This window comes from Castor canadensis, chromosome 3 (genome assembly GCF_047511655.1).
Source record: "Castor canadensis chromosome 3, mCasCan1.hap1v2, whole genome shotgun sequence".
Lineage (NCBI taxonomy): Eukaryota > Metazoa > Chordata > Mammalia > Rodentia > Castoridae > Castor > Castor canadensis.
The window spans coordinates 95,186,858-95,195,261 of record NC_133388.1 but is presented as its reverse complement, the minus strand read 5'-3'; positions in this window follow the sequence as shown (position 1 = coordinate 95,195,261).

Genomic DNA, 8,404 nt, shown 5'->3' with positions numbered 1-8,404 from the left:
ACTCAACGTTCCTTGAATACGGCCCGTGTGTGTCAGGCTATCGTGACGCATGTGTGTCCGAGCATCATCGGCCCGACAAGGGATGGATTGGAATTCAAGGGATGGATTGAGGCCTTGATTCTAGGTTCGGCTTCACTTGTTCATTGGCCCGAGGGTGGTAGCATGGCTGTGTGTGTCCTGTCCGCGAACTTTGGTGTCGCCTCGCACGTTTTTCTAAGCTTGATCCTTTCTTGAGAGCTGAAAGTGTCCGCTCATTAGCTGAAGGCCCGGATTTCAGCTATGGCAGGTTAGATTCGTCGTGCCTTGAGTGCTGGCAGGGTTCCTGGGTTCCTGTGTGCGGGCGTGCGTGCGCGTCCTTGTGTGTCTTTGCGTGTGTTCGTGTGTGTGTGCTTGTGGTCCTGTCTGCCCGCCTTTGTGTGAGTGTGTCTGCGTTTGTCTTTGCGTTCAGTACCTGTTCTATCTTCATGCATTGATTTCTTGGCTTTTTTTCTCTGGCCCTCCCATAGTCCCCCATTTCTCATGATCATTGAGGTTATCCGCTGCATAAGCCAGTAGAAGTCTCCTGGGATCAAAATCTCTCATTAGCAGGGTGGCAATCGATGCAATGGAAAAAAGCTATGCCATGTTAAATGACTCCTTGTCTTGCGCACCATGGCAGTTAACTCCCAGGAATGGAAGCAATTCAATCCCAAGATAACAATTAGCAGATCCCTCATTTCAGTGTTTTGTGAGTGCGTGTGGGATGGCTGTTGTTCCATTTGCTTTCCCTGGTTTTTAGCCATTGGGCTCATTCCCGAAATCTCTGGAGGAGCAGCCTCGTGTGGCGTTGACTTTATGTCTTCGGTTCCACGGGTGAAAGGTGTACTGTGATGTCCCTGGGAAAGCCTTTTCAGAATCGAATGTCCGTCCTCAGAGGAGTTTCATGCTATTCTGTGGTTTGTTGTATTCCCGAAACCTGCCATTCTCCCGAGAGCGGGTATCAATTTCACTGTCTGGGGCATGCTAAGCATTCAGTCCTAGGCTGTAGAGTGTGTGTGCGCGTGTATTCCTCAGAGGAAAGTGAAGGACTTTCCGTGGGCAGAGGAAGTGGATTCGTGTGGTCCCCTTGAGGCTCCTCTCCGTCAGTGTGTGTGTTTGCATGCTGTGTTGGGGTTAGGAGCCCAGAAGGCCGTAAAACCGGCCCTGCTTCTCACGCTGTGACCCTTGGCGTCCTCTCCCACGTTCTGGGACATGTAGCCGGGAGAAGGAAGTTGCCCCATCCAAGGTGTAGCGAGTGTTCCTGGCTGATTTAGCTGTACAGGGCTGAGGTGCTTCTGTGCCCACCACGTGAAAGCCTTCCTCTCCTCCAACGTGTGGGCTCCAGGTTGGGAGTCCTTTGGAACATGAGAGGAACGTCATGCCACTTCCACCGTGAGTGAGCTGAGGAGGGAACACGGAGCAGAAAAGCAATCCGCAACTCAGGAGCTCCAGCCAGGAGCCTGCCCCACAAGGGCCTGGAGCCTGGATGGGGAGGGGCCGTGGAGGCAGTGCTTAAGGGGTCGGACCACTCATGAAAGACTTGGCTGTGAGGTCGCAGTGGGCTCCTAGCCCCTTGGAGCCTGGGGAGTGCTAAGGCAGCTCTTGCCTGGCCTGTGGCTATGGCGGCCCGGCCGGCCAAGCAGGAAGAAACTGGAGGGAGGTGGCCCTGTCCTGGCTGGGAGACGTGTCCTTCCGTTGTTTCCTGGGGAAGCCGGGCACGTACGGCGGGGACCCTCGGGTGACCTGAGCACACCGGGGTTGCGTGGATCCACCCTGCCCGCTTGGCCTAAGCTCCCTGGCCACAGAGCTCTCAGTGTCCACAGGCCTCTGTGTGCCCGGGGCATGGCACTCAGCAAGCGGCACCGGCTGCCCGGACCGCGCTGTGGTGCGTAGGTAGCCTTGGCTTCTGCCTCTCTTCCTGACCACGGGATGCCAGGTTGTGGGTTCCAGCGGCCTGGCTAGAGAGGAAAGTGTTTCCTGGAGGCACGGCACAGGCACCTGTTGATCGGGCGTAATAATTTCTTACTCTTGTCTTCAGGGCCCACTAGACCCACGGGCAGTGAAGGTTTGAAGACATCCCCTTCATTCACCAGTGTTTCCGGGGATCCCTAAGGACGGGTTCTGCTGATAGGTACTTTTCACAAATGAAAGCACAGAAATTCACTGACCCGAAAAGAGTTAGTTAGTTAATACTCACTTATATGACAGCCACCCTGTGGGTGTGTTCACGAGTGGGGGCGCACAGGTTTTAACATACGGCCTGGCTCAGTGTCCTTTGGCTTCTCTGCTGCAAGTAGTGCCAGTCAGGCATTCTTCATGAAAGTCAGTTCCTTTGGGCTGTCCGCCGCAATGCTTTTCCTAGATCCACTTTCATCTGTTGTCTGAGGAGGAAATAGTCAACGTTCCTTGAATACGGCCCGTGTGTGTCAGGCTATCGTGACGCATGTGTGGCCGAGCATCATCGGCCCGACAAGGGATGGATTGGAATTCAAGGGATGGATTGAGGCCTTGATTCTAGGTTCGGCTTCACGTGTTCATTGGCCCGAGGGTGGCAGCATGGCTGTGTTTGTCCTGTCCGCGAACTTTGGTGTCGCCTCGCACGTTTTTCTAAGCTTGATCCTTTCTGGAGAGCTGAAAGTGTCCGCTCATTAGTTGAAGGCCCGGATTTCAGCTATGGCAGGGTAGATCCGTCGTGCCTTGAGTGCAGGCAGGGTTTCTGGGTTCCTGTGTTCGGGCGTGCGTGCGCGTCCTTGTGTGTCTTTGTGTGTGTTCGTGTGTGTGTGCTTGTGGTCCTGTCTGCCCGCCTTTGTGTGAGTGTGTCTGCGATTGCCTTTGCGTTCAGTACCTGTTCTATCTTCATGCATTGATTTCTTGGCTTTTTTTCTCTGGCCCTCCCATAGTCCCCCATTTCTCACGCTCATTGAGGTTATCCGCTACGTAAGCCAGTAGAAGTCTCCTCGGATCAAAATCTCTCATTAGCACGCTGGCAATCGATGCAATGGAAAAAAGCTATGCCATGTTAAATGACTCCTTGTCTTGCGCACCGTTGCAGTTAACTCGCTGGAATGGAAGCAATTCACTCCCAAGATAACAATTAGCAGATCCCTCATCTCAGTGTTTTGTGAGTGCGTGTCGGGTGGCTGTTGTTCCATTTGCTTTCCCTGGTTTTTAGCCGTTGGGCTCATTCCCGAAGTCTCTGGAGGAGCAACCTCGTGTGGCGTTGACTTTATGTCTTCGGTTCCAGGGGTGAAAGGTGTACTGTGATGTCCCTGGGAAAGCCTTTTCAGAATCGAATGACCGTCCTCAGAGGAGTTTCATGCTATTCCGTGGTTTGTTGTAATCCCAAAACCTGCCATTCTCCCGAGAGCGGGTATCAATTTCACTGTCTGGGGCATACTAAGCATTCAGTCCTAGGCTGTAGAGTGTGTGTGCGCGTGTATTCCTCAGAGGAAAGTGAAGGACTTTCCGTGGGCAAAGGAAGTGGATTCGTGTGGTCCCCTTGAGGCTCCTCTCAGTCAGTGTGTGTGTTTGCATGCTGTGTTGGGGTTAGGAGCCCAGCAGGCCGGAAAACCGGCCCTGCTTCTCACGCTGTGACCCTTGGCGTCCTCTCCCACCTTCTGGGACATGTAGTCGGGAGAAGGAAGTTGCCCCATCCAAGGTGTAGCGAGTGTTCCTGGCTGATTTAGCTGTACAGGGCTTGAGGTGCTTCTGTGCCCACCACGTGAAAGCCTTCCTCTCCTCCAACGTGTGGGCTCCAGGTTGGGAGTCCTTTGGAACATGAGAGGAACGTCATGCCACTTCGACCGTGAGTGAGCTGAGGAGGGAACACGGAGCAGAAAAGCAATCCGCAACTCTGGAGCTCCAGCCAGGAGCCGGCCCCACAAGGGCCTGGAGCCTGGACGGGGAGGGGCCGTGGAGGCAGTCCTTAAGGGTCGGACCACTCATGAAAGACTTGGCTGTGAGGTTGCAGTGGGCTCCTAGCCCCTTGGAGCCTGGGGAGTGCTAAGGCAGCTCTTGCCTGGCCTGTGGCTATGGCGGCCCGGCCGGCCAAGCAGGAAGAAACTGGAGGGAGGTGGCCCTGTGCTGGCTGGGAGACGTATCCTTCCGTTGGGTCCTGGGGAAGCCGGGCACGTACGGCGGGGACCCTCGGGTGACCTGAGCACACCGGGGTTGCGTGGATCCATCCTGCCCGCTTGGCCTAAGCTCCCAGGCCACAGAGCTCTCAGTGTCCACAGGCCTCTGTGTCCCCGGGGCATGGCACTCAGCAAGCGGCAACGGCTGCCCGGACCGCGCTGTGGTGCGTAGGTAGCCTTGGCTTCTGCCTCTCTTCCTGACCACGGGATGCCAGGTTGTGGGTTCCAGCGGCCTGGATAGAGAGGAAAGTGTTTCCTGGAGGCACAGCACAGGCACCTGTTGATCGGGCGTAATAATTTCTTACTCTTGTCTTCAGGGCCCACTAGACCCACGGGCAGTGAAGGTTTGAAGACATCCCCTTCATTCACCAGTGTTTCCGGGGATCCCTAAGGACGGGTTCTGCTGAAAGGTACTTTTCACAAATGAAAGCACAGAAATTCACTGACCCGAAAAGAGTTAGTTAGTTAATACTCACTTATATCACAGCCACCCTGTGGGTGTGTTCACGAGTGGGGGCGCACAGGTTTTAACATACGGCCTGGCTCAGTGTCCTTTGGATGCTCTGCTGCAAGTAGTGCCAGTCAGGCATTCTTCATGAAAGTCAGTACCTTTGGGCTGTCCGCCGCAATGCTTTTCCTAGATCCACTTTCATCTGTTGTCTGAGGAGGAAATAGTCAGCGTTCCTTGAATACGGCCCGTGTGTGTCAGGCTAACGTGACGCATGTGTGTCCGAGCATCCTCGGCCCGACAAGGGATGGATTGGAATTCAAGGGATGGATTGAGGCCTTGATTCTAGGTTCGGCTTCACTTGTTCATTGGCCCGAGGGTGGTAGCATGGCTGTGTGTGTCCTGTCCGCAAACTTTGGTGTCACCTCGCACGTTTTTCTAAGCTTGATCCTTTCTTGAGAGCTGAAAGTGTCCGCTCATTAGCTGAAGGCCCGGATTTCAGCTATGGCAGGTTAGATTCGTCGTGCCTTGAGTGCAGGCGGGGTTCCTGGGTTCCTGTGTGCGGGCGTGCGTGCACGTCCTTGTGTGTCTTTGCGTGTGTTCGTGTGTGTGTGCTTGTGGTCCTGTCTGCCCGCCTTTGTGTGAGTGTGTCTGCGTTTGTCTTTGCGTTCAGTACCTGTTCTATCTTCATGCGTTGATTTCTTGGCTTTTTTTATCTGGCCCTCCCATAGTCCCCCATTTCTCACGCTCATTGAGGTTATCCGCTGCGTAAGCCAGTAGAAGTCTCCTCGGATCAAAATCTCTCATTAGCACGGTGGCAATCGATGCAATGGAAAAAAGCTATGCCATGTTAAATGACTCCTTGTCTTGCGCACCGTTGCAGTTAACTCGCTGGAATGGAAGCAATTCATTCCCAAGATAACAATTAGCAGATCCCTCATTTCAGTGTTTTGTGAGTGCGTGTGGGGTGGCTGTTGTTCCATTTGCTTTCCCTGGTTTTTAGCCGTTGGGCTCATTCCCGAAGTCTCTGGAGGAGCAGGCTCGTGTGGCGTTGACTTTATGTCCTCGGTTCCACGGGTGAAAGGTGTACTGTGATGTCCCTGGGAAAGCATTTTCAGAATCGAATGACAGTCCTCAGAGGAGTTTCATGCTATTGCGTGGTTTGTTGTATTCCCGAAACCTGCCATTCTCCCGAGAGCGGGTATCAATTTCACTGTCTGGGGAGCGCTAAGCATTCAGTCCTAGGCTGTAGAGTGTGTGTGAGCGTGTGTTCCTCAGAGGAAAGTGAAGGACTTTCCGTGGGCAGAGGAAGAGGATTCGTGTGGTCCCCTTGAGGCTCCTCTCAGTCAGTGTGTGTGTTTGCATGCTGTGTTGGGGTTAGGAGCCCAGAAGGCCAGAAAACCGGCCCTGCTTCTCACACTGTGACACTTGGCATCCTCTCCCACCTTCTGGGACATGTAGTCGTGAGAAGGAAGTTGCCCCATCCAAGGTGTAGCGAGTGTTCCTGGCTGATTTAGCTGTACAGGGCTTGAGGTGCTTCTGTGCCCACCACGTGAAAGCATTCCTCTCCTCCAACGTGTGGGCTCCAGGTTGGGAGTCCTTTGGAACATGAGAGGAACGTCATGCCACTTCGACCGTGAGTAAGCTGAGGAGGGAACACGGAGCAGAAAAGCAATCCGCAACTCAGGAGCTCCAGCCAGGAGCCTGCCCCACAAGGGCCTGGAGACTGGACGGGGAGGGGCCGTGGAGGCAGTGCTTAAGGGGTCGGACCACTCATGAAAGACTTGGCTGTGAGGTCGCAGTGGGCTCCTAGCCCCTTGGAGCCTGGGGAGTGCTAAGGCAGCTCTTGCCTGGCCTGTGGCTATGGCGGCCCTCGGCCAAGCAGGAAGAAACTGGAGGGAGGTGGCCCTGTCCTGGCTGGGAGACGTGTCCTTCCGTTGGGTCCTGAGGAAGACGGGCACGTACGGCGGGGACCCTCGGGTGACCTGAGCACACCGGGGTTGCCTGGATCCATCCTGCCCGGTTGGCCTAAGCTCCCAGGCCACAGAGATCTCGGTGTCCACATGCCTCTGTGACCCCGGGGCATGGCACTCAGCAAGCGGCACCGGCTGCCCGGACCTCGCTGTGATGCGTAGGTAGCCTTGGCTTCTGCCTCTCTTCCTGACCACGGGATGCCAGGTTGTGGGTTCCAGCTGCCTGGCTAGAGAGGAAAGTGTTTCCTGGAGGCACGGCACAGGCACCTGTTGAGCGGGCGTAATAATTTCTTACTCTTGTCTTCAGGGCCCACTAGACCCACGGGCAGTGAAGGTTTGAAGACATCCCCTTCATTCAGCAGTGTTTCCGGGGATCCCTAAGGACGGGTTCTGCTGAAAGGTACTTTTCACAAATGAAAGCACAGAAATTCACTGACCCGATAAGAGTTAGTTAGTTAATACTCACTTATATTACAGCCACCCTGTGGGTGTGTTCACGAGTGGGGGCGCACAGGTTTTAACATAGGGCCTGGCTCAGTGTCCTTTGGATGCTCTGCTGCAAGTAGTGCCAGTCAGGCATTCTTTATGAAAGTCAGTACCTTTGGGCTGTCCGCCGCAATGCTTTTCCTAGATCCACTTTCATCTGTTGTCTGAGGAGGAAATAGTCAGCGTTCCTTGAATACGGCCCGTGTGTGTCAGGCTATCGTGACGCATGTGTGTCCGAGCATCATCGGCCCGACAAGGGATGGATGGGAATTCAAGGGATGGATTGAGGCCTTGATTCTAGGTTCGGCTTCACTTGTCCATTGGCCCGAGGGTGGTAGCATGGCTGTGTGTGTCCTGTCCGCGAACTTTGGTGTCGCCTCGCACGTTTTTCTAAGCTTAATCCTTTCTGGAGAGCTGAAAGTGTCCGCTCATTAGCTGAAGGCCCGGATTTCAGCTATGGCAGGTTAGATTTGTTGTGCCTTGAGTGCAGGCATTGTTCCTGGGTTCCTGTGTGCGGGCGTGCGTGCACGTACTTGTGTGTCTTTGCGTGTGTTCGTGTGTGTGTGCTTGTGGTCCAGTCTGCCCGCCTTTGTGTGAGTTTGTCTGCGTTTGTCTTTGCGTTCAGTACCTGTTCTATCTTCATGCATTGATTTCTTGGCTTTTTTTCTCTGGCCCTCCCATAGTCCCCCATTTCTCACGCTCATTGAGGTTATCCGCTGCATAAGCCAGTAGAAGTCTCCTCGGATCAAAATCTCTCATTACCACGCCGGCAATCGATGCAATGGAAAAAAGCTATGCCATGTTAAATGACTCCTTGTCTTGCGCACCGTTGCAGTTAACTCGCTGGAATGGAAGCAATTCACTCCCAAGATAACAATTAGCAGATCCCTCATTTCAGTGTTTTGTGAGTGCGTGTGGGGTGGCTGTCGTTCCATTTGCTTTCCCTGGTTTTTAGCCATTGGGCTCATTCCCGAAGTCTCTGGAGGAGCAGCCTCGTGTGGCGTTGACTTTATGTCTTCGGTTCCACGGGTGAAAGGTGTACTGTGATGTCCCTGGGAAAGCCTTTTCAGAATCGAATGACCGTCCTCAGAGGAGTTTCATGCTATTGCGTGGTTTGTTGTATTCCCGAAACCTGCCATTCTCCCGAGAGCGGGTATCAATTTCACTGTCTGGGGCATGCTAAGCATTCAGTCCTAGGCTGTAGAGTGTGTGTGCGCGTGTATTCCTCAGAGGAAAGTGAAGGACTTTCCGTGGGCAGAGGAAGTGGATTCGTGTGGTCCCCTTGAGGCTCCTCTCAGTCAGTGTGTGTGTTTGCATGCTGTGTTGGGGTTAGGAGCCCAGAAGGC